Source organism: Aphelocoma coerulescens, chromosome 2 (genome assembly GCF_041296385.1).
Source record: "Aphelocoma coerulescens isolate FSJ_1873_10779 chromosome 2, UR_Acoe_1.0, whole genome shotgun sequence".
NCBI lineage: Eukaryota > Metazoa > Chordata > Aves > Passeriformes > Corvidae > Aphelocoma > Aphelocoma coerulescens.
In genome coordinates, this window is record NC_091015.1 from 52,579,860 (window position 1) to 52,604,085 (window position 24,226).

At 42.7% G+C, this 24,226-nt stretch overlaps 1 protein-coding gene across 2 annotated transcripts in view; it reads right to left on the reverse strand.

Moving 5' to 3' along the window:
• CPNE4 (copine 4) overlaps positions 1 to 24,016 on the reverse strand; it is a 242,059-nt gene extending 218,043 nt beyond the window's left edge. The window contains exon 1 of one of the 2 annotated variants that reach the window (XM_069007457.1): positions 23,970 to 24,016. The gene's annotated coding sequence lies outside the window, so the exon portion shown is untranslated. Of the gene's footprint in view, positions 1 to 21,256; positions 21,395 to 23,969 lie in introns of those variants that run through there. The other variant, XM_069007456.1, reaches the window with a different exon arrangement.
• Between the last annotated feature and the right edge of the window lie 210 nt (positions 24,017 to 24,226).

Here is a 24,226-nt window from a genome sequence, read left to right on the forward strand (position 1 = left end):
GGCATGTAAAGAACTGTGATTCAGTAATCCTGCAGTGAAACACAGCAACTCATGAAACTGGGGGAGTTTGCTGTTTATTTTTAAAAAACCCCAGACCAACTGAATTTTTTAAAAAGCCAGAAACAACTCCCCCAAAGCCTGAAAAATGTACATGTTTCCTCAGAATTATTTCTGTTTCCTTTCCTCCCTGGCTCTTGCTTTGGCCTATGATCCAGGAGGTCTGCTATTTCCCTTGTTCAGCAGAAGAGGTGGGTGCAAAAGACCAGTGGTTGCCCCTCGATGACCCTGCAGCATGGCACATGAATACCCATTGCATGTCAAAAACCCCTTCCTGAGCTCTGTGCAGTATTTCAATGGCACTCTCTGAATGCCTCAAGTGCTATTATCACATCTCTTCTCATTTAAGGCATACCTAGATAATGATGATGGAATATTATGTGACTAGACCAGTAAATGCTGTTACTAATGTACTGTTTCTAATACTATTGAATTGCATTGCCTCTAGAACAACAATGGGGAGAATTGTTTCCAATTCACACAGTAATATGCTTCACAAAGTGGTCATGCTTGAATCGATCTTTTTTTTGGCTCTGGCGATGCATTGATTGCTTTGCAGCCCTTTATCAGGGCATCTTGAATAGAAGCTGGAAATGTGAAGTGGGGGATTTGAAAATGGGGGTCTGGAAATACTGGTGGGAATACTTGAAAATGGTAGAGCAGAAGGAAATTCCTAGAAAGTCCTGGATTTGACCCTGTTTCCCTCCACAACAGGTGCCAGTGCACCTCTGAAGTGCTGATACAATGGGCATCCCAGCATGTACTGTCCTTTTAAAGGAGAACAAGAATATGGTTATCAACTTTTTTATTCAATCTATGTGCTTGCTTACTCAGTTCAAGATCAGCCACCTCTAACTCACTCATGCAAGTCCTTTTGATTAGTTAATTTCTTGCCCTTATTGAATGTCATTCTGAAATTAAAAGGCTGGCGCATGAAAGCTTCAACACAGGACCTTTGCTGGGCCTATTTGTTGAGCAGCTCAGTCCTTTTAATCAAGTTACTGAATTGCTCTGTTCCATCAGGCATGGTCTGGACTCCCGAGCCTCAAGGAATTTGGATGCAGGAAGAGGAAAATGTTAAACCTATTCTAATTTAATGATCTATATTCAGAAAAGGGTAAAATTGCTATTTAGCTAAGTATATAATGAGAAACCAATTTTTAAAGGAATTACTAGGTCTGGAAATAAGCTTTGGCAACTTTTCATGGCCAATTGAAGTATTAAAGTAATGTACTTCTCAAGGATTTGACTTATATGGCTGATTTTACAGCTCTGCATTATGCTGTAGAATGGGCTAGAGTGACGTGCAAAAGTCGTCCTAGCAAGTTTATTTGTGCTATTATATGAGACAGCACTCTCAGCCCAATAGACTGTAATACAGAGGTTGTGCACCCTTCTGGAGGGAAAGGGGAACATCTTGTTTGGTACTGTGAAGGTTGGAAACAATCAATCCTAAAACTAAATTAGATATAGAATGGATGTCTAGGATAAAAAAAAAATAAAAAAATAGCCATGAAATATAAAGCACTCAAAAGACTGCAAAACACTAAAAGGTCTCTGTTATAAGAGACACCACTTGTGTTAACACCCTTTTATAGATACATACTGAAAACTGACTGGATAATTGCTCACTGTGGCTAAAGTTACTGCTGTCATACAATACTGGGTGGGAAACACCACTGGACTGAGAGATCAAGTGGTAGACTTACATGTGGTCTCCAAAATGGAAGATCCAAAGCTAAGAACCATCTTTTCAACATGTCATTCAAAGGATGTGTTTTATCCCTCACCACGGGTTTTAATCATCAGGGTGATTAAAAAACCAAAACAACAACAAAAAAACCCCCAAACTCAAACAACAAATAGGATAGAGCGATTTGCTGAAGCTCTGCTGGGGAAGCTGAATTTGAGTTTCCCAAGTCCTGTTCCACCAACCTATCATTCACACTTCTCACTATAAATCAACTATTTTTATAACATATTTTATGCTTAGAAAAATGAAATTATGAAAGAATTAGGAATTTTAAGAAATTATTTGAAATAAACATTCCAAATTGATGCTGCTTTACAATGTAGTAAATTTATACTTTATATGGGGGAAGAAGAAGGAAAAAAAAGAATGAAAAATCTTTTACAGCTGCACTCCTATATGGTATTAAATGCTGTGCCACTGATTCCTGTTGAGATAAAAAACTACTTTTTGCTAGGAAAGTAGGGCTCCTAGAGTTCAATTTGAGTATTTTATAAAGAAAGATAGATGGCAAAATTGTCATGTGAGAAAACAACATGTAAAAAATGAAATAAAATCTGCATTTTGAACTGCAAACTGCAGTTTGACTGCCAGAATCCAGCAAGCACAGTATAGTACACAGAGCAGAGAAAAACTAAATAAACTCACCAGCATCTCCTCAATCCAGCATCCCAAAATGACTTGGCTGAATGTTTACAGAGATAAATCTTTCTTACATAGATCTTCATGCTTGAAAATAGCTTTACATTTGTTCAGAATAGCAATCTAATGCTGCATTACCTGATAAGGGGAGATTCATATTAAGCAGAGCTTTTTAAAATAATCAAAGCTACATGAGGTGGAGTAATCAACACTGCCTTTGTCTACACTGAAAAGACTTTGCTTGGACACCAAATTTAAGAACTCCTCTACCATGGTCATAACTGGTATAAATCAAACCAGACTTGCTAACAGAGTTTGGACTAACTTGAACTTTTACACGTTTTAATCTCTTCAGCCTGTACAGATGTAAGACATATGAACTGGCAAAAAATCACAGGCTCTATCAAGATATCTTCTGTAGGTAGCTGTGCTACTTGTCATTGTCCCTTCCCTATGGCTCTGATGGTAAAAAGTGTTCCCTAAGCTCCTTCCAGCAAAGTCAGTGAGCTAACTCAAACCCACTTCCCCACACAAAGCAGGTTAAACGAGTCTAACAAATTTAGACTGAAGCAGACTAGAATAAAATCTGACACATCTGTTCTGCTTGCAGACCTGTGCAGAAACAATCCCTGACAACATGGTGCTGGTAAGTACCTGTAGATGACATCAGCTTCAGAGAGTGCAAAAAACGAGTAACATTTTTACAGCCTATGATTTTTAGTTGGAGTTAGTTTAGTTAGTCAAGTTAGGAGTTCAGAGCATAAGCAGGGAGCATTAGCATGATACCTGACTCACAGTAACTCACGAGTCCTCCTTGACCCAAAGTTTAGAGCCTGGTATTGGTTACTTGAATCCCCTTCCTGTGCTTGGAAAGAGCTGATTAGGGAAAGGGTGGGAGGGGATTCACTGAAGGACAGGTAAATATTAGCTTTAATGGACAACTGTCGCAATGAAAAGAACAAAGAATCCTTGCACAAAGTCCCAAAATTATATTTTTGGTTTTGTCTCTTTAAAACATCCTCAAAAAAAAGTTAGAACACTACAGAGGAATACCAAATCTGCTAAAATCTTTGTATATGTCATAAAAACAATACAGTACAGACTAAGGAAAAAAAAGTTCCCTGACTTCACTGGGCTGTGGTCCCATCCCTTAATAGCTCCTCAAGTCTGACATGCACCAGTTTTTTGTGCCACTTAATGACCTATCCCTTAACACCTGGTAACACCCAAATGTACAGTAAAATTTAATTCTAAGAGAGAGGGACAAAGGTAACAGGGTAAGGCTAGGAGACCCCAGACCCTCTCCACACACACCCAACCCAGAACATGAGCTCAATCCTTCCCATTTCCCACCAAGGCCCACACCTCTAGGCAGGTCTCACCTGCATCACCCTCCTTCGACCCCCATAAACCTTCAGCTCAGTGAGTTCTGTGGTTCGGCAGCATCTTTTCTCTTACCTTCAACCCAAGGCAGCTGCTTGTCTCCTCAGACAGTAACCAAATGCGAAGCTGACTCTAACATCATCCACTGCTGCAGGCACAATGTTTTAAAAATAGTACACTGTATTTGAAGTAAATACTACATGGGGTAACCGTGTCTTGAAACATGATTTAAGTCACTGTCTTCAGCGTTGTTCTACACATCCATTTGGCTGCCAGGATGGAAAATGCCAAAGCTCTAAAGACTACTGTTCATGACAATAGGAGTGTGAAAGTTTGCAGTCATAATAACACACAAAACTTAGAAGAAAATTGAAGACATCATTCCAAAAATCCCTTCCACACAAAAGCTTTGAATGTCCCTTTATGCAGCCGACAAAAGAGCTTTCTTCCCTCCTTCCCTACCACCTCATAAAAAAAAATTAATCTCAAAATATAATAAAGACTGAGAGGAGCAGGAAAAATAATTTAATGGATTTTTTTCTACATGCATTATACAGAGCAATTTTTAGCCTAGAAAGAGGTATTGCAGTTTACCTAAATTGACTCTTGAGGGTATTGTACTTAGAATGAATGTTTAATAGATGTTAGTTCAGTTGAAGTAGTAAATAGCTCATGGAAGTGAAATAGCTCGAAATCTCTCCATAAACAGTAATTTTTCCACAAGGGCCTCTGCATAGGCTAAAAGCATACCTGCACTACTGATATAACACAAGCAACTATTTCTGCCTGTCACTTAATTTGTTTGAATAGAAATTAATCAAAACTTTGAGATCAAACTTTCTGTTCTTTTTGTCCGATATGCACAAAATATTGAAAAATGCTTCTTTAGCATTTTGTGTTAGCATGTGTGCTGGACTGGAAGTCCAGACATCCCCCTTCTGGTGCCTCACTGCCACAGGTCCCTTGTATGATTGCAGACAAATCCCATAAACCCACGCTCCTCAGTTCCCAGTCAGAAGAGCTGGAGTAGCATTACTTCTCTTCTTTACACAGATTTGAAAAAAGCACAGCAGCAATGTTTGTGACTTATTCACCGCAGCACAGAGGAGCAACACTTACACAACATTTGTAAGAATCCAGGGGCTGGTTCAAAGTGTGACTTCAAAGGCAGTTTTTCTTTTTAATCTTTCTTTCCTTTTCTTCTTGTTTCAACCTTTCATATTGGCTCTTCCTTCCCAGGGGGTTAAAACCAGCTCCCAAATACACACCTCAGGTAAGCGAGACCATGACAAGGAGAGAAGAGACAACTGTCACCTGGCATTGCTGCCCGGATGTACCTCATACCTGAGCCTTGCTTTCCCAGAACACCCTACAGGAACAAGATCAAGAGAGACTGAGATTCACCACTTCCCTTGACAGCTGGTAATACCTTGCACAATAACAAGAGTATTTGGGATTTCCAAACAAGTTGAATAGGATGGAATAAGAGCTACCAAAAATGTTTATACAGATTAAAAACCCAATAACCCAGAGTTTCAGTCCTTCTGATACACCAAGTTATTCATGATTTCCACTCACTTTGCTAAATTTAGTTTTCAGCTAAAAACTAGATAACAATTTTGTTCCAAACACTAGGGCTATTAATGCAGATAACTGATGCTGCCCTAGTCAGTGTGCCCCTGCCACTGATGTACTCCAACACTTTGTGAAACCAGGCTGAAACCAGAGGCATTGCATCTCCTCTCCCTGCTGTAGCCAGCTGAGCAGGAAACCCAGGCAGTTCTCTTGTCCTCTGGCCCAGCACCAAGAACTCTTTACAGAAAGAGTTTCAATTTACCCACAGAAAGTCCTCTAACCACTGGTCCGTGCACTTAAGGACTGGCAATCCTTGCTGTTGACTTTTAAGGCCACCTATGTGCTCTGCTGCCATGGAAATTACTTCAGAAAAGAAAATTTTGTTTTCAGGAAAAGAATATTTAATTTGACCCTCCCAAATATTAAAAAAAAAAAAAATCTTTCATTGTTCTTTTAAAATAACTAATAAGTTAGAGGAAGATTTGTATCAGAACAAAGCAAGCAAGCATTTATGGTTACTTGGTTCAGCGGCCAATTAACAATCAAATACTTTATTCACCTGACCCTGCAAGCAAAGATTCCTGACAAATGAAAACCAGAAAACACATCTGCTTCAATACAGGTCAGTGGTTTAGAAGTATAATTCAGGCTTCCCATATCTCTCTAGTCCCTGAACCTCTAGGCTGGGCTTAGGGTAGCAATGTTCCTCCCACCGTTAGCAAAGAGCAGGTTTAGGACTCTTGATGAAACTGAATAGCCACAAGGCCCCAGGGCCTGATGAGATGCATCCCAGAGTCCCGGGGGAACTAGATGATGATGTTGCCAAGCCACTCCCCCTCACATTTGAAAAGTCATGGCAGTCAGGTGAATTTCCTGGTGACTGGAAAAAGAGAGATCACTCCAGTTTTTAAAAAGAGAAGAAAGGAAACTAGCAGTTTAGTATAGCCTGCCTCTATGCCTGGAAAGATCACGGAGCGGATCCTCATGGAAGCAAGGTTAAGGCACATACAAGACAAAGAGGTGATCCCAAGACAGCCAGCACAGCTTTACTGATGTCAAATCATGCCTGACCAATCTTACAGCCTTCCATGATGGAGTGACGGCAATGGTCCACAAGGGAAGACCAGTCACCGTCATCTATCTGGACTTCTGCAAAGCTTTTGATACAGTCCCAAATGACAACCTTATCTCCAAATTGGAGAAACATGGGTTTGAAGTATGGACTGTTGGATGAAGAAGTGGCTGGACAGAGTTGTACTCAATGGCTCTATGGCCAAATGGAGGCTGATGACAAGGGGTGTTCCTCAGGGCTCTGTCTTGGGATCCGTGCCCTATCTCATCTTTATCAATTACATAAACAGCCGGACTGAGTGCACCCTCAGCAAGTTTGTAGATGACACGAAGCTGAGCGGAACAGTTGGTGCAGAGAAAGAAAAAGACAGGATGCCATCCAGAGGAACCTGGACAAGCCTGAGAAGTGGGCCCATGAGAACCTCATGAAGAAGTTCAACAAGCCAAGTTGCTCAGCCTGGAGAAGAGGAAGCTCCAGGGAAACCTAGTTGTGGCTTTTCAGTACTTAAAGAGGACTTATAGAAAAGAGTGACAGCAACAGCAACTTTTTACATGGGCAGATAGTGGTAGGACAAGGGGGACAGGTTTTAAACTAACCTAAATCTCTGCTCTTTCAGATGTCAGGAAGAAATTCTCTGCTGTGAGGGTGGTGAGGCTCTGGAACAGATTACCCGGAGAAGGTGTAGCTGCCCCATTCCTGGAAGTGTTCAAGGCCAGGTTGGATGGGGACCTCAGCAATCTGACCTACTAGAAGGTGTTCCTGCCCATGGAGGGGTTGGAACTAGGTTATATTTATGGTCCCCTTCAACTCAAATCATTCTATGATAATTTTAGAATGAGAAAAGTAAGAGTTATTATACAAATATGAAGTAATTAGAAGCAAGTTTGTTCTCTTTTTAAAGTTTTTTATCTTAACCATATGCTTAAAGAGAACCATAAACTCCTTAAAGTGTTTTAAAACAGCCTAACTTTAAGAGCTGAGAAGAACCAAGAGCTAGATAATGAGTGCTAAAAGCCTATCCTCTTTATCTCTGAATAAAACACAAAAACTAATGCTCAGTTGAAAATCTTTATACATAATTTGTTTAAATAGAACACAAAAAAACTGAAAAATTTCAGATGTTTACATTTGATTTTGAGACACTGATCACAGCTTTGTTTTTCATTTCCACCACTAACAAGAAAACAAGATGAAAATACAATGTAAAATACTAAACTGGGTCACTGTAGTTTTTGTTTGGTTTGCTTTCTTTTCTCATCTTCTACCCAACTCAGCATTTTTTATGATGGAAAAAAACCCAATAAAGTCACAAAACTGGGCTCTGCAAATGCTGTAATTCTGCACTGAGTTCAAAGAAGTAACTGGAAGCCAAGAGAGCTTGCAGCTCAAAAATTATACCACTAGATATTTTATCCTAGAATGGTTAGGAAAGGCAGCTAAGTCACAAACTAGCTATACTTTTGGAGTCAAATCCCCACACTATGCGCTGCATAACAACACCTAGAGAAAAAACATACTAGAAACATACTAGAACATAGTGTTTCCCATCCCACTTTCCATTTTCAAAGCATCCCAGATGCATGAAATCCTTAAACTTCACACCCTACAAGAAAGAATTAATGAAGAAAACCCTCTTAGCTTTTCTGCCTCATGTTTCTTCTTTATGAGTTGTCACGAAAATATGGAGTGGGGCTAATGCTGAAAATTAAAGGATTCCTGGCACAGACAAAAATGCTGCCAGCAATGGAACAAGAACTGTTTGTAAGTATCTTGTTTCCTTGAGATTGTTTGGTTTGATTTTTAAGCATCCTTGCTTCTTACTTCCAATAACGAAATGTTCTGATCATGTTCTTCCTGAAAAGAAAAGTCACCAGATCAGTGCTCTGAGACCCCACAGCCTTTCTTTGTGTCCCCTTAAAACGTGGGTGTTGACAAGTGCAGCACAGAGAGAGGGCCAAGACAGCAGGAGAAATCTATATTGCTCATGCTCAAAATTTATTTAATCTTCTCTGTTTAAGGTCTGAGTGCATCTCTGAAAACATACATGCATGCTTGCAAGCACCAAATACGATCTAGCAAGCTATTTAAAACAGGTATTGCCAGCCTTCCTAGTCACCAGAGCCTCATACCACCATCCTCACACAGCTTGCAGCATTTACCCACACCACTTAAAGAGTAACCCCAGGAACAGAGATCATTCAACAGAAAATGGATGACATGAGCTCTCATGAATCACGCCCTGGTAACACAAGTGATTTCACCATGGGAGCTGTCACAAGGGGCCCTTTCGGACACTCATCATCTACATAAGCCCAGCTGTACAGCCAAGTAGGTATTAACAGACAATTCAGGCAGGACTTCCTGCAAAATGCTCAGCAGCTCCATCCATCTCCACCCTTATCGACACCTTTCAGTTCCTCTGGTCCAAAGTTTCTGCTGCTCATGCACTGTTTGTTCTGCAGAGGAATCCTGGCAACCCACTCTCCATGGCGGATTACAAGCAAAGCAAACCGAATGTAACTACCTCACTCTTTACAAGCTTTGTGAGACTCTACAAGGCTCACAAGACATTGTATACTGACAGCTAATGCATTAGCTTTTCCACAGAGGTCAGCTTCTGTGTTTTCCTCCTAACACATGGCTAATAAGAGCATTTAACACCCATCATTCACTCATTCATAAGCTTTCAGCTGCATACTAATTTTTCCTCCACTTCAACACAAGTGACATGAACTTCTACCTTATTTTTCACCTGCAATTCCACTGGGCATTTTCCACCTGCTTAGAGTGTCCATAATCAATTTTAAACAAATGAACAACAAACACAAACAAACAAACAAATCCCAGCACAAAATCCAGACTACAAAAATTCTTCGCTACCAGAGCCAGGGATAGGTCACATGAGAATCACTTTAGAGAAACTGAATTTGTGGTCTAATGTATATATCATCACTAAGCCGAGGAAACCACAATCAATAACAGGTTATGTTCAACTGAAGTTTCTTGGCAACAGCTGCATGAAAAACATTAGGGCTACTCCCTGCTTTGTTTTCCCATTTCTTTCAGTAGCCATTTCTTTCACTGCCACTTCTACAGAACTTGTGCATTCTGCTGGAAACCAACACAGTGGTAATCTGTGAAAACTTCTGGAGTGCAGCTCATATTTTGTCAGTGAATTTAAGGAGATCAGTTACACTGCAAGTCACTTGCTGCATCCATCTTCCCTAATTGTCTTGAAGTGCAGGAGAAATGGACCATTTCAAATTGATCAAATCCTCAACATTCTCTCTTTGTTATTTCATTCAACCCCAATTTATCCTCTGGTCACAGTTAAAAAACTGCACTCTTGACCAGAGATGGTCACTGAGAAATGGATGCAACAGCATGAAATAATTATTCACCTGCTAATTGGGTGGTTAAACATAACTACTTCCATAATAAAACACCACCAAGACATAAGTGCAAATAAGGAAGTTAACTCTGGGTACTCACTTTAGAGAATGATTACAGACTAACTGCCCACAGTGAAAGAAATTGTAGTAAGGAAGGTCATAAAATTGAAGTCATGCAAAACTCTGCTTTATGCAAGTTATGATCCTAAATTCCTACAGAATACATTTCTTTGGCTTCATCATTATTACTTGTAAAAGTCAGGCTTCATCTTAAACTTTCTCAGTACAAACCAGGTTTAAACCTTCTTAATGCCACGTAGATAGTGTTTATGTAAGAAAACTGTCAGGATCAGATTTATTCCAGTAAAAGAAGGACCAATGTAGCTTAATAGGACAGAAAAGCAAATCAATACATTAACATCATGAGTATCAAGGTGCAGAAATTAAAGATTTCTTTAAGGCAGGAAACAAATATTTTCACAGTGAAACTACCTTTTGTGAACACCAGTTAAACTTTGGTTCAAAGCAGATCCATTTCCATTAGAAATAGATTAGAATAGCTAATTTTTAAATCTCCTCCAGTTAACTCTTCTGAGAATCACTGCTAGCCTTCTAGTACACCTCTTTGAGCAGTTAACTCCAAAACGTTTAAAGGATGCGTCTTCAAAAAAGGTTTTACAGAACTTCAAAACAAATTTCATCTGATATTCTTGACTTTTTTTAAACAAACCAACTGAATCCATTTACTTAGGTGACAAATTCAACCCCTAATTGGGGATACACCTGGAAAGATCACTGCTATAAGAAATTTCAACTAGATATAAGAACCCCTGCAAATTTTTGTTTTGCTGCTGCAGGAAGTAAAGATCATGGATAGGAGAAAGTCATTCTTCAGCATAACATCCCAATGAAAAAGAGGATTTTAGAGCACATACAGTCTTGTCATCCAATTGGTTGGTTGCTTTCAAAAACAACACTAGCAGAAATCATCCTATAAAGACTGCTGCAATTTAAGCACTCTCAAACTGAACACTTCACAAAAAGCAACAAACCCACAATAAAAACAAAACAACAAATCACACCCCCCCCCCCCCCACTGCATACAAACCCCACCACTCCAGTGCATAAAATAACCCTGAACAAAGCAGTAGGTAGAGGATGAGTGATGTGCCAGTCACTGATAACAGCCCATTAATGCTTATGGCAATATGTCTGAAGCTTTAAGTGGCATCTCTTCGATGGAGATACCACAGCATCTGTCTCTCTTCATAGGGAGCAGTGGCAGGTCATTCACATCACGCTTTACATAGCTCCAGCAGTAAGAGGGGTGGCACTTCTCAAAGGTGTCAAACTAGCAGTTGACTAGCACGTCATAGAAGCCAATTAAAGTAGTAAAACTGCAAAAGCAAATACATCAAAGAGCATTAATAAATAGCCAGTTTACAAGATAGGACCACTACCAGCTGCTTAGTTCAAGAAAAAAGCAACATCAAAACCAACCCCAAACAAACCCCATTATTTTCACAGTTTGTTAACTCATGTGACTTTCTGTCAGAAATGTGTTGGCTTCCTTCATGTGCTGCATATATATTAATAATTTAAGAAAGCTATGTCTCCTGTGTAGAAAGGATCAAACAAATGTGAAAGCCTAGTTGCTGGAAGATTTTATAAAATCACAAAGGGTGTGGCTGAAATACCATTTGTCTCTGAAACTGAATTAACTGGATCTGAAAACTTTATTGTAGGCACTCTCTGCTCTTCAAGTCTTCAAATGAATGAAATCTCAATTATTTCACTTTTTTTTTCTGTTGCACTACTGTTCCAATAAGAAAGTTTTTCCCAGTGTTTGACCTGGTTTTCCACTGCAGATAACAAAAGTTCCAAGTCTGTAAACTTGTAAATACAAAAAATCTGTAAATACAAGAAAACATTTAGTTTCTTTCCTGATACTCTCTCCTGACATTCAAGACAGGAATAATTCCAGCACCAGTAAAGGCAATATAAGTTTTGCTTTGCATTTCAAAAGAGTCAGAACTTTACCTGCTGTTTTTTCACTAAAACCCACTTGTAATGTTTGATCCTTCTACCCCTTGGGAAATACCAAAAGTGTCATCTTCTCTCTTCATAAAACTTGTTCTTATTTTTAACTTTCTTCTAATTTTACCTAGTGCACCACCATTTCCTGCACATAACATAGCAGGCCAGTGTCCTGATTCTCACTCTCACTCCTTTACAACCGTTGTCAACATCTTGAGCTCCACCTCCCTCTATTTCTTTCGATAGTTTTTGGGCTTTTTTTTTTTTTTTTTTTTTAGAATTATAAAATAACTTAGGTTGAAAAAGACCTTTAAGATTGAGTCCCAACAGTTAATCTAATGCTACCAAGTCCACCACTAAACCATGTCCTCAAGTGACACATGTATGAATCTTTTAAATACTTCCAGCAATGGTGGCTCAATCAGTTCCCTGGACAGCCTGTTCAAGAGCTTGACAACCTTTTCAGTGAAGAAATTTTTTCCTAATATTTAACATAAACTTTTCCTGGCATAAAATTATAAAGAGTTTTCCTGACCATCGGCAATCCACTTCAGCACCACTTGTCACAGTCTAAGATCAGGCAAAGAGCCAATTACAAACCACATTAGTGTCAGAAATACGTACGAAATCACACTGACAGTGAAAGTCCAGCACAGAGGAGGCTTAAGTTACAAGGCTTCTCCTGCAGACATCCAGTTATTTTCAAAGTAGTTCAAATAACCTTGCAGCTACTATTCACTGTGTGCTCTCCTAAAGGAATTGGCACAGCATAGCTCATAGTGATTTCACAGCTCAGCTTTGTGTGAATCCTCCTCCTCCTAGGGGTTCATCTATCTATCTTGTGATCCAAGGCCTAGATTTGACACAGCAGAACTGCACAACCTTGAATGAAACTTCTAAAGGAACTGCCAGCTTGCAAGAAAGCTGTGCATCAATACTCAGACTAGAGCCATGATAGACAGGAATGGTAAATCTGCAGCTAGACATAAGATACTTGAAAGATCCTAGGTTGTTAACAGTTCAAGGACTCAAAAAAAAACCAAACCAAAACAAAAAACCAAACAACCACAAAAAACTGTGGAAAAAACCCCAGCAATACTGAGAAACAGTCCATCCAAGGCACAATAGAAGTGAACTTTCCCAATACTCCTGGCTGCCAGGCCAGCAGTGATCCCAGGGTGAGCACGACCATAACTGGAGATGTGGGTTCCTCAGTGAAAGAACAATATGGACATACTGGAGAAAGACCAGCAAAGGGCCACAAGGATAATGAAGGGATGGGAGCACCTCACCTAAGAGGAAAGAGCCAAGAAACTGTTCAGCCAAGAGAACAGAAGGCTCAGGAGGGGAAATTACTAACATAAACAAATACTTGAAGAGGGGGCACACAGAGCATGAAGCTGGCCTCTTTCCAGTCATACCCAGTTACTGAACCAGATGTGATGAGTACACAGTGGTTCCTTCTGAAGATCAGAAAACACTTTTTGCACGGTGAGGGTGACCAAGCACAAGTGGCCCAGGGAAGTTACGCTTCCTCTCACTGGAGAAATTCAGAAACCACCTAGGCACAGATCTTGGGTGACTGGCTCTAAGTGGCCATGCTTGAAAAGGGGAATTGGACCAAATGACTTCCAGAGGTGCCTCCTGACCTCAGCTATCCTGTGAGGCTGTGAAGCAGATATCTTACCTAGAAGCAGTATGTCAGTGTTTTGCCTGGTTGCTAGTCACCTACCACACTTCTCAGTCAGCAAATACTTGTTTTAAAGTTATGTATATCTTGCTTTCATAGTCACTTTGTGCACAGTAAAGGGTGAACAAAGTGGCCAAGGGAGCATTACAGCTAAATGCTTTAGCTTCTCCCCACAAGGGTGGTTATCAGGAGCTCCATCTAACAGAATCCATGCTGCTGACCAAGTTCACTGAACAGTTGGTAAAATTCTATGGTTATGAATTCATGGATGAAATCAGAAAGTTCATAATAAGTCCCCACGAACTAGACATTTTAGCTTTGACTGCAAAAACTGAAATACCATCCTCCTTACCAGTCCATGGAAAACATTTAAGAATTAATCACCTGAAGAGTACTTTTCCAATTAATTTATCCTTGCAATCCATTTTATTTAATGTTGCAGTTTTTATTATATACTGTTTTGAGTTGATAGGGAAGTATTGCATCAGCTTATTCAGGTATGTCTTCCTCGAGTCCACAGTTGAACATAGTTCATAAATAGGACTATTAAAATTCAACACACACAAAAAATATTTTCTTGTATAATCAGTCACTTTCATATTATTTGCAATTAAAATAATTACAGAAGCGAGATAATATTTAATTCAATACTAAGGGATAATATCATAAAAATATTTATTTAAACATTTTCATGTATACTTTTCGTGTATACTTTTTTTAAATCAGCCATTCATTACAAATCTATGTTCAGAGATGAAGTTTTAGTCTCCTGTTTCTAATTATAAACTGCATCTGACATTCCAAATTGCAGTTACAACCCGCATATAATGAACAGTTATTCTGCTCCATCTCCCAGTCCTTGATAGAGATACAAAGTATCTAAGCTTGTGAAGAAAAAGTGACTTTCAAGCATAGTTCACCAGTTTCTTAATTTCTGACTACTCTGCCGTCCTAACCCAATTTTTTCTTATGGAAGATAAAATTTTGATGGATAAGAAAAGGAAGGATCTATACTGTCATTTTTCCTATAAGTTGCACTTGATCTTTTAAGATATAAAATCAAAACTAACAGAAATATTTATATGGAATCTCTCTCAAAGTTAGTGTGACTGCTTATGTCACAAAGAAAAGCAAAATTAAAACTACAGATAGTCAGGCACCACTTAATGTAGATGAAGAGCCAAAAGGACTTTTTCTAAACTCAGAAAAAATTACATGTGCCTTAAAGGTTTCTGCTTGATCTTTCTTCACATGACTGTGGCCACCTCCAGCATATACTGTCATCCCCAACATAAAGGGCTGACATTGTATTTTATACATCTGCAAAATCACACAAAAAAAAAAATTAAGCTTTAGTACAGCAAACTTTTTTCTGTTTTTTCCATGCAAGTGAAGCTGAGCCTCAGCCCAGACCTACAACGCAAGCTTAAGACTGAAAGCTTTCTGCAAGTTCAAAAAGAACATTCCCAAGCAGTTACAAGCTGCCTGCAATCCCTCACAGAGGACTGGACCCTACTTAAAACATTCTGACAGGCAGGCTATTCCAATTTTCTATTTTCCCTTCCCTCACTCTACTCTTCTCCTTCATCTAAACACTCACTCCAAATAAATAATTTCATAGATTTTTACAGATTTTCTTTTCTTCCTCCTTTCTTTGATCACTATGCAAAGATGAGCCTGTCTAGCCAAATGTCTGGCAGGCTCCCCAAGTCATTTTCTGCCTTTTTCAGTGAACCTTAATGATCCCACAAAACTTGCAGCATAAATTGAAAGCCAAATAAAAGCATCTGCTTTTATCAACACATGGTGTGCCAGGGCAACATTTGCACCAGGAGTACACAGATGATGTGCACTTCCATCAACTCACAAATGCAGTGGTAACAGCAGCAGCAGCAATTAGTGTAAAACCAAATAAGAAACAGCTATCTACATTACTTAGCACACTGGTAGCTGCAGGTTATTAATCTGTCCACATTTCCAAGGATTTTACTGGCAATGACTTCAAAGTGCCAGTCACAGTCCTCACAAAATTGTACACATATTATCTTACTGCAGATATTGTACAAGATATTTTTAATTCAACAAGACAGTTCTGCATTTTTTCACGATACTCTGTTGATTATTGACAGAGTCCTTCTAGATGGCAAATAACATTAGCCATCCTAGTCCTTCACATTACGCTCAGCCACGGTGGCAAGCATTACTGAAGACAACAATCTTGCCTGAAGGCTCTAGACAACACAATGCAAAATAAGAAACCTTCTCAAGACAAACAGTCAAAAAAGAATCAGAAATTAATTCTGGGATTGCTCCCGTCCAAGCAGCACCCCACAGCCAAATGACTGGCTTTTTCCACCTGTGAGAAGGGTGCCTTGCTCCCTCCAGATATACAGTGAATGTCTACCCTCCTGCTTGAAGACTGACAATCCATGTAACATTTAGTGATGAATTCACAGGAGGAAATTATAGAATGCAGTAGATTAGAAAAGCATGGATTAACTGGCCAAGCAGTTCCACAGCTCAGTCTTTCACACAAAGCAAACTTTTCCTGCTTAGGGCACACCTGCTTTCCATTTGTCCCCTGTTCAACTAAAGGGAATCTTAGTCCGTACTACTCCAACTCTGTAACAGCCACTCACTTCCAGATTTTGCTGAGCCACTTGGCAGTCACTAGCAAATAACGCTGTAGGTACTCCCTCTGTGTCAATCACACATTTATTGACAATAAACGAGAAATCAAAGTCACACAGCTGGGAACCACTGTTTTAGCCACAAAAGGTTGATCTAGCCAAGAATCCTTTTAGTGCCCCATCCTGGGGTGTTTCTTGCACTGCCTTCAGTCAAGCTACTAAAGAAGCTGGCAGACATTTCATTTCCAGCTTTGGAGGGCCTGGGCTGGCAAAGTAGGAAAGATTAGTGGTAACAATAGGGTGGGGGGGAGGCCAGCGAGCTAAGTTAGGAGAGGAATCTCTTTCTGCTCAGACCAGCTCCTGTACATAACCAGGCGCACAATGAAAGAAAGGGCTTTGCTGTCGCAGGACACCATAAAACGACCCAGGTAAAGTAGGCGATCGCTGCGAACGGGAGGGTGCTCAGGATGTGCCTCACCAGGGGAGCGGAACAGTGGCTCGGGATGCGCATCACGCCCCGCACACCCCCCGGCATCCCGCGGGGAGGATGCCCCTCACCGGGGAGCGGCCCGGGTGTCTCGGGATGCGCGTCCCGCTCCGCACACCCCCCGGCATCCCGCGGGGAGGATGCCCCTCACCGGGGAGCGGCCCGGGTGTCTCGGGATGCGCGTCCCGCTCCGCACACCCCCCGGCATCCCGCGGGGAGGATGCCCCTCACCGGGGAGCGGCCCGGGTGTCTCGGGATGCGCGTCCCGCTCCGCACACCCCCCGGCATCCCGCGGGGAGGATGCCCCTCACCGGGGAGCGGCCCGGGTGTCTCGGGATGCGCGTCCCGCTCCGCACACGCGCCGGGATCCCCGCGAGCTCCGCCGGTCCTCGGGCGCCTCCCCGCGGCTCCGCCCGCGCCCGCCGGGATGGCAGCCCCGGACCCCCGGCCCCGCTCCCGGACCCCCGGCCCCGCTCCCCGCCCGCAGCGTCACCGCCGCCCGCGGAGGTCGCGGGTAGGTTAATGGAACCAAGACCGGGTCGGTACCGGGACTTCCCTAATTAGCGCTGGTCCCGCGCATGGAATCAGTTATCACGGACTGACACAAAAACGTCATTACCGGGCAAATCCCACCGTTTTTGCAGGCCACGGGTGGAACTCCCAAGGCAGTTTTCTTAGAAACACCCTTCATATAATCATTTTCTAAAGGAAATCAATGGGAATTGGGTCATTTAGTGCATCAATTTTCACTCAGCATTTGAGTGTCAGAGAGAAAGTGAGAAGTACTGGTAAAATTTCCCAGTAAAGTGACTTGCAATGTAATGTTTCCATTCCTGTCTATAGCATGTACAGTCCCACTCCTGGTTAATTTTTGCTGTCCGGATGGTCTCCAAATACCTGCCCTGAAATTAACTCCAAGCGCTGCACTCAGCTGCAGCAGATGCTATAGGTATAGTATTTCTGCACCCTCACAGCTGTGATTCAGCAATGCATTCCAGCTTATTCACCAAAACACTTGGGCATGTTCTAGTTTCTAAGCATGCATGTAGCTCCCCTCATCTCTGTGTAGCTTTTTTCTAGGCCACAAATGCCACTTTCAGATCTACCTTTCTCTGAGAATCCAGCCTGTTTGAGGACATGCAAACCACTTGGAAGAAGAATGTGTTCCTGAAGGAAAGCTAGATGGCAACTTCACAGCTGTGTAGCACTTGCAGCATAAAAGGGCAAGCAGGAGCAAATTAACACAACTTCATTTGCTTAAAGACAGAAACTACAGTTGGCCGATTAATGGGAGACAACATGAGGGTCTTTAGCGACTCAAATGTGAATTTAAACTGAATAAAAACCTCTCTCTACCAACAACTAGCACACTGGCACATGCAACTGCACCAGCAAAGGACACTTCACTTCCAAGGGCAGACAAAAGCAGAGCTCCTCAGAGCAGCTACTATGCAGGTTTTGCTGTCAGGTATCTTGCAAAAAGACTAAAAATATTAAGCAGCCCTAAAGTTTCACACTGCAGTTTTTAAGAGCAAAAATGGACTTAAACTTTTGAGTCACAAGTACTTAAACCCCAAGTTACCATTTTTTCATCAGCCTCAGCACAGCTCTTTGTAGACATGTATCCTTCATCCTCCAGTTAGAACTTCCTGCTTATCTGAAGTCACCTTTCCAATGAGATACACTACAGAGGATGATATTAAATTTTAGATTGGATATTTATGCGAAGTGTTGCTGACTAATGGTTGCACAGGAACCATAATGCTGACCGCTGGCTATCTCACATTCAAATTTCACCACTCTAACCATCCATTAACAGAGTGTTGTTTTTGCATGGAGTCTAATAGATGTTTTTAAAACATTAAAATAATAAACTCAGGAAAAGGGAAGCTATGACAGCATGATAAAATACCAATGCCTACCAAATACCATGTGCATGCAAAGAGATAGAAGGGAATGTAACAGGAAAAAACACTTTTTAAACTTTGAATGTTGTCAGCCAACCATTGAATGCAGCACCTAGAAAGAGCTTTTCAATCTATAGCAAACAAGGCAGACAAGCCAGATCAAACTGCCAGTCTAGACCTTCTTCCCTCTGGCCCCAATGTCTTGCTCTTTCAAACTTCCCAAGCAACTCAGCAAGGCACTTTATCTCTTCACATCCATGACACTTTTTTAGCCCACCTCGTGAAGCCAAATCAACAATTGTGATATATAAGTGATAGCTGCCATAGAAATGTCTCCTTTAAAGCAGCACTGAACATGGAACACCACAATGTGTACCCCATTAGCTTCTCTGTGAATGGAGAGCTCCAGGTTTTGGCACACTGCTAAGAAGGTAGTTTTTCTTTCCAAGGTGCAAATGTCCAATGCCTTGAGCAGAATTAGTTCACCGTGATCCACCTTACTTCACTGTTTTAGAAAAATCTCTGCCCAAAGATTACAAGATGGACAGTTAAGCATGATAGCTCAGCTTCACGCTGGCTACTGAGCTACACAAACTGATAATGCTCTTCACATGCATATTTGTCCTTTTGAATGTTATTAACAGCTTTCTTGAATACTTTTAACTTTAGTGATACACAATTTGTTTTCCATCATCCTAGCTCTGGAAAGCTGTTCATCACATGCCTGAGTTTTTTCCATAGATGTATCCTCAAAGATACTAGGTCTCCAACCTGCAGTGAGGTTAGCAATACCAACACATGTATCTGTAGACACTTAATTGACATGCAATGGATTCGTACCGGATTGTGGTCTCAGTCTGGGAACACAAGTACAGAGTTATGCCCTGCTTCAGAAACACTCCCTATTCTTCTAAATGGAAATCCAATTGTCCCAAACACAGCAAATATACCTGCCCCACTAACGACTATTTTAAGGCTATTTGAAGCTTTCCAGTAATGTGCATTTGAACTCCATAGACCACAATACAATGCCTTTTTCCTCACTTGAATAGCTAAATCGATCAGACTTTGACCACCTGAAATTTCAAGGAACCAAGAACAAACTTGTGAAGTGCCATCCCAAAGGAGTTTTTCTCATATGAAAGTAGTTAACAACCCCAAAGAAGAGTGTTGGGTTTTGTTTGTTCCACCCCTCCCCAAGTCTGGTCCTGTGCTGCTGCTACTTGAAGGGCAAGAAAGTTTCCATTTTATTTTACCTACTTTCCCACCTTAAAAAAAAAGCGATTTGACATAAACTCTTGCAGTTGCAGCAAGAAGAAAAGTTCCACAACCAACTGACTGGATTCTGTAAACTGCTTACTGTCAGGTAGTTCAGCAGCACAAAAAAACCCCCAACAGAACAGAAGTAACTGAATACTCAGCTCACATGTGTGGAAATTGCAACCTCCAAGCTATTCTGGGAGCAGTGCTCTGTTTTCTGTAACATTTCTGCATAATCACATCAGAAAGCATGCTCTTCGCTGGAGAGACTATGATTACATGCATGTCTGTACATCTTCTCTTACAGCTGAGTCCCCGGTTCTTAACTAGAGCTTCTGAGGCTCAACTGCAACACAAGTGAAATAAAACACATTCAGGATGAAAGCAGTTAACGTGGCACTGCCAGCAAAACACATGGAGCATTTCTAAACTGCAGTCGCTCTCTCTCCGACGGATGTCACCAGCTTCCCTGTTTAACCAACACGTTTACTCTTCTTTAAGGCAGGTAAAAGAGTCCTCCCACTACCTCGTACACGTCGAGTAGAGAGGGCTTAAAGCAGAGAAATGAAACAAATTTGACTTGAAAGCACTTCATACTTCAGCTGGACCGGTGAAAACTAGACCCAGTTGCAAAGTTACCTAACTGAGCCCGTACTGCACAACTACAGCCAGTTGTGTAACAAACCTCAGGACAATTTTGCAGCTCTTAATCAGGCAAAACTCCCCGCTGATTTCCACGAGGGAGCTCTAATCAATCAAAAGCTCTGAGAACTGATTCCGGTTTTCTCCTTTTTAATGAAAAGGTTTATTTTGAGCTATGAGAACATCAGATTATATGAACACGGCAAACCCATAGCGCTCACTTCAACGGCATAAGGATTTCGTCCTGTGTTTTAATCTACCAACTGTATTTGGTAGTGTACAGGAAATAAAGAAACAACACCTTAACAGACATAAAATAATTTCACAAATAACAGACCTGTTCTCCTGACAGGTAATTAAAAGATGGAATAGACAGAGGGAGATCCGCGGCTCTTTAATTAAACTCCATCTCCTTTGGGCAAACGGGGAAGAACAGCGTCCCCGCCCGGGTTCCTCCCTGAAGTTGCGCCGCTCCCCGCGGCAGCCGGGAAGAGAATCCCCCCGCGATACGCCCGCAAGTGACCGGCGGGGGTCCCGCGAGCATCCCGAAACTGCGCAGGGAAGACCCTGGCGGAGGGAGGCGGGCGGGATGCGAGGAACCCTCTCCACGTGCGCCCCCTCCGCGCCCGGCACCGCCGGCCAGGGCGGCAGAGCCCGGCGCGCCCGTCCCGCCGCCGCCCGCTCCACGACTCCGCTCAGGTGCGCCGCCCGCCCCTACCTGCCCGTCCCTACCTGCCCGCCGGCGGCAGCAGCGACGAGCCCCTTCTCCCGCGCCGGGTGCCTCTCAGCGGTCGGCGGGAGAGCAGGAGCACTGTCCCGCCGGCAGGGCGAGCCCCATGTGAAGAGGAGCAGGGGAGCCCGGCGGCTCCACCAGCGCGGCCGAGGGGAGGGGACGCAGGGAGGAGGCGGGAGGGCGGGACGCGCCCGGCGCTGCCCCCGCGAGGAGCCGCCCCGGCCCCGGCCGTGCCGGAGGCGCCGAGCCCGCGGCAGCGCCCCCTGCGGGGAGCGGCGGGCACCGACGGGCGCTGGGGATGCTCCGGGGCTCCCCTGCACCTCTCTGCCCGCCCTGCGGGGAGCGGCGGGCACCGACGGGCGCTGGGGATGCTCCGGGGCTCCCCTGCACCTCTCTGCCCGCCCTGCGGGGAGCGGCGGGCACCGACGGGCGCTGGGGATGCTCCGGGGCTCCCCTGCACCTCTCTGCCCGCCCTGCGGGGAGCCGCGGGCACCGACGGGCGCTGGGGATGCTCCGGGGCTCCCCTGCACCTCTCTGCCCACCCTGCGGAGAGCTCTTCTCGAGGGCCCTTTCAGCACGCCCGGGCAGGAGATGCAGTTTGCTGGTACTGCTGAGGGGCTGCTAGTACTGGGCTAAGTTAGTCCAACCTGTACTTCCAGTGAGTTAAACATTGGAGTGAAGTCGGGATGTAACATCCACATGCCGGCAGAACTGAAAATGCATCGGGGCCCACAAGGTAAGGAGGCAGCAGTGCCAGCCTGAGAGAGTGAAACAGGCTTGGATGGTTGCTGTTGGGCCACTGCTTCTCCTGGCATCGGGGCTCTCGCTGACTCTGCAGTTCCTCACTAAATGTCCTAACAGGGAGAAGGGATAGGATGGCCCCAACTAAGCAAAAAGAGAGTTCTTACAGTTAGAACACAGCATAAGGACTTGGGATATCAGGATTCACTGTTTGACTTTGCTCACCCACAGCAGCCACTCAGTTCTTGATCTAACAAGCAACTGTGGTGATGCTGAAGTGTGTTCTTCTGAAAAGTTTGGCTGGCTTCCCAGAAATCCTCAGATTATGCAGGGAATTGGATTCATTCTTGTCAGTTAAACAAGTGCCCAAATATTTGTGGAATATGGCATCTTTGTGCCACAGCTCCCCATCTCCATTATCCAATCCCCCTCCCTACCTCACAAGAATCTGATGAACACCTATCTGAGGCACAATGATTTCACAACGGCAGAGCTCCTGAAGCATATCCACTGAGAGATAGATACTGCAGTTTCATCCCATTCTCCTCCAAATAGGCATAAAGATATAAACACAAAACATTTTGAAAAGAGGGTATCTCCAGGGATGCAAATTTTTCAGGAAAGGAAAGGAGTGCAAGACAGAAACAAGTCAGTGTGTGCTGTGAATTTGATGCCAGGGGGTTGCTGAGCTGGCAAATCCTGGAGTACTGCTCCTGACACTGTGAGGTGTGAAACAGAAAACAGGCAGGCAAACACATTTGCTAGCCCAAACCAGGAACACTCACCACAAGTCTTCCAAATTAAAAATTATAAGAGACACCTTTTGGGCTATAGTTGAAGTTCTCTGTCAGAATCCCATGACTCTCTAATTAGAGACTTCAACATGATACTGGTGCAAATGTTAAAATGATATACTGTAAACCTGATCTTTTTTCACAATGCTGATAAAGTGCAACAAAAAGCATCATTTTACTGAGCATATTATGCAAAAAATCCTGCTGACCCGTAATTTGTTCACAGCATTAAAATAAAAAATTAGTCATTCTATTTATGCACTCACAGAAATCAACTTATATTACTTTTATAGTACAGTGACAACTATACAAAACTCATAAAAATATAATAAATTTATTACTTCCCTTGTCTTTTCTGCTTCCCTCTTCTCTGTTACTGTTTTGTAAAGCTGTGATTTATCTTTTCCTTATGCATCCATACTTAATAGCATAACCATAAATGTAATCAAGTTCTCCAGGAAGCCAAGATTTTCCCTAATTTTACTTGGATCTCACAAGTCTTTAGCTTAATAGCAGCAGGACCATATTGCACCGATATGCATAGGTGAAGCCTCCAGGGAAAATCTGTGAATTAATACAAAGGCAGGTTGTGCTGTCCCAGAATAACTGCAGGGCGAGGCTGCTTGGCTCCCAGACTCTGCATGCTGTGTCATGGCTGGGAGCTGTGACAGCACACTGGCACGGCTTCCTGCTAGTGGGATGCAGCCTCTTGCACACCAGGATGCTGGTTGTTGTGCTCGGCTCTCTAGAAAACAGCCAGAAACACAGGATGCCCTGCAGGAATAAGGGAGACCTCATGCATCTGTGGCTTTGGCAGGACTTTCACAGAACATATTTGTGGTCTAGCTGTAGGCTGGAGCCTATCTCTGGGGTAACCTGCTGCAGGGGGCTGTGAGAAGGAGCAGGGTCTAAGCTCCATCTGTGTTTATCTGAGTCCAGATGAACACGAAGAGGGAGCTTTCTGTTCTCTATCTTACACTCCAGCACTAAAATAATACTTCTCATTCTGAGGCACGGATCCAATAAGGGCCTTGAATACCGCCCTTTAGTTATGTGCCCACACAGCTATATGCCTTGACATTCCCTCTGCTTGCTAATATTACCTGCTTGTATTGCTAAATCACCCTTAAAAGGGCAAGAGAGTTGCTGTAAATTAGGACAGAACTGCTGAAAGTACCTGCATCCTCCTGCGGGTGGCATCAGAATGTCTTCAGTGGACCATGGTGTGCCTAGAAAAGAGACAGGAGAGGGATGATACTTCTGCTTGCCAATTGCCAGAATCATTACAGTGAGAGCGCAGCTAAGAAGTTCACATAAATCAGCGGATCTTTAAATTAAATGAATGATTTAAAGTAGTAAGAATTAACATCATTCCATCAACTCTTTTAATTCTGACAAAGAAACCTTTATAAAACCTCGCAGCCAAGCTGTGTA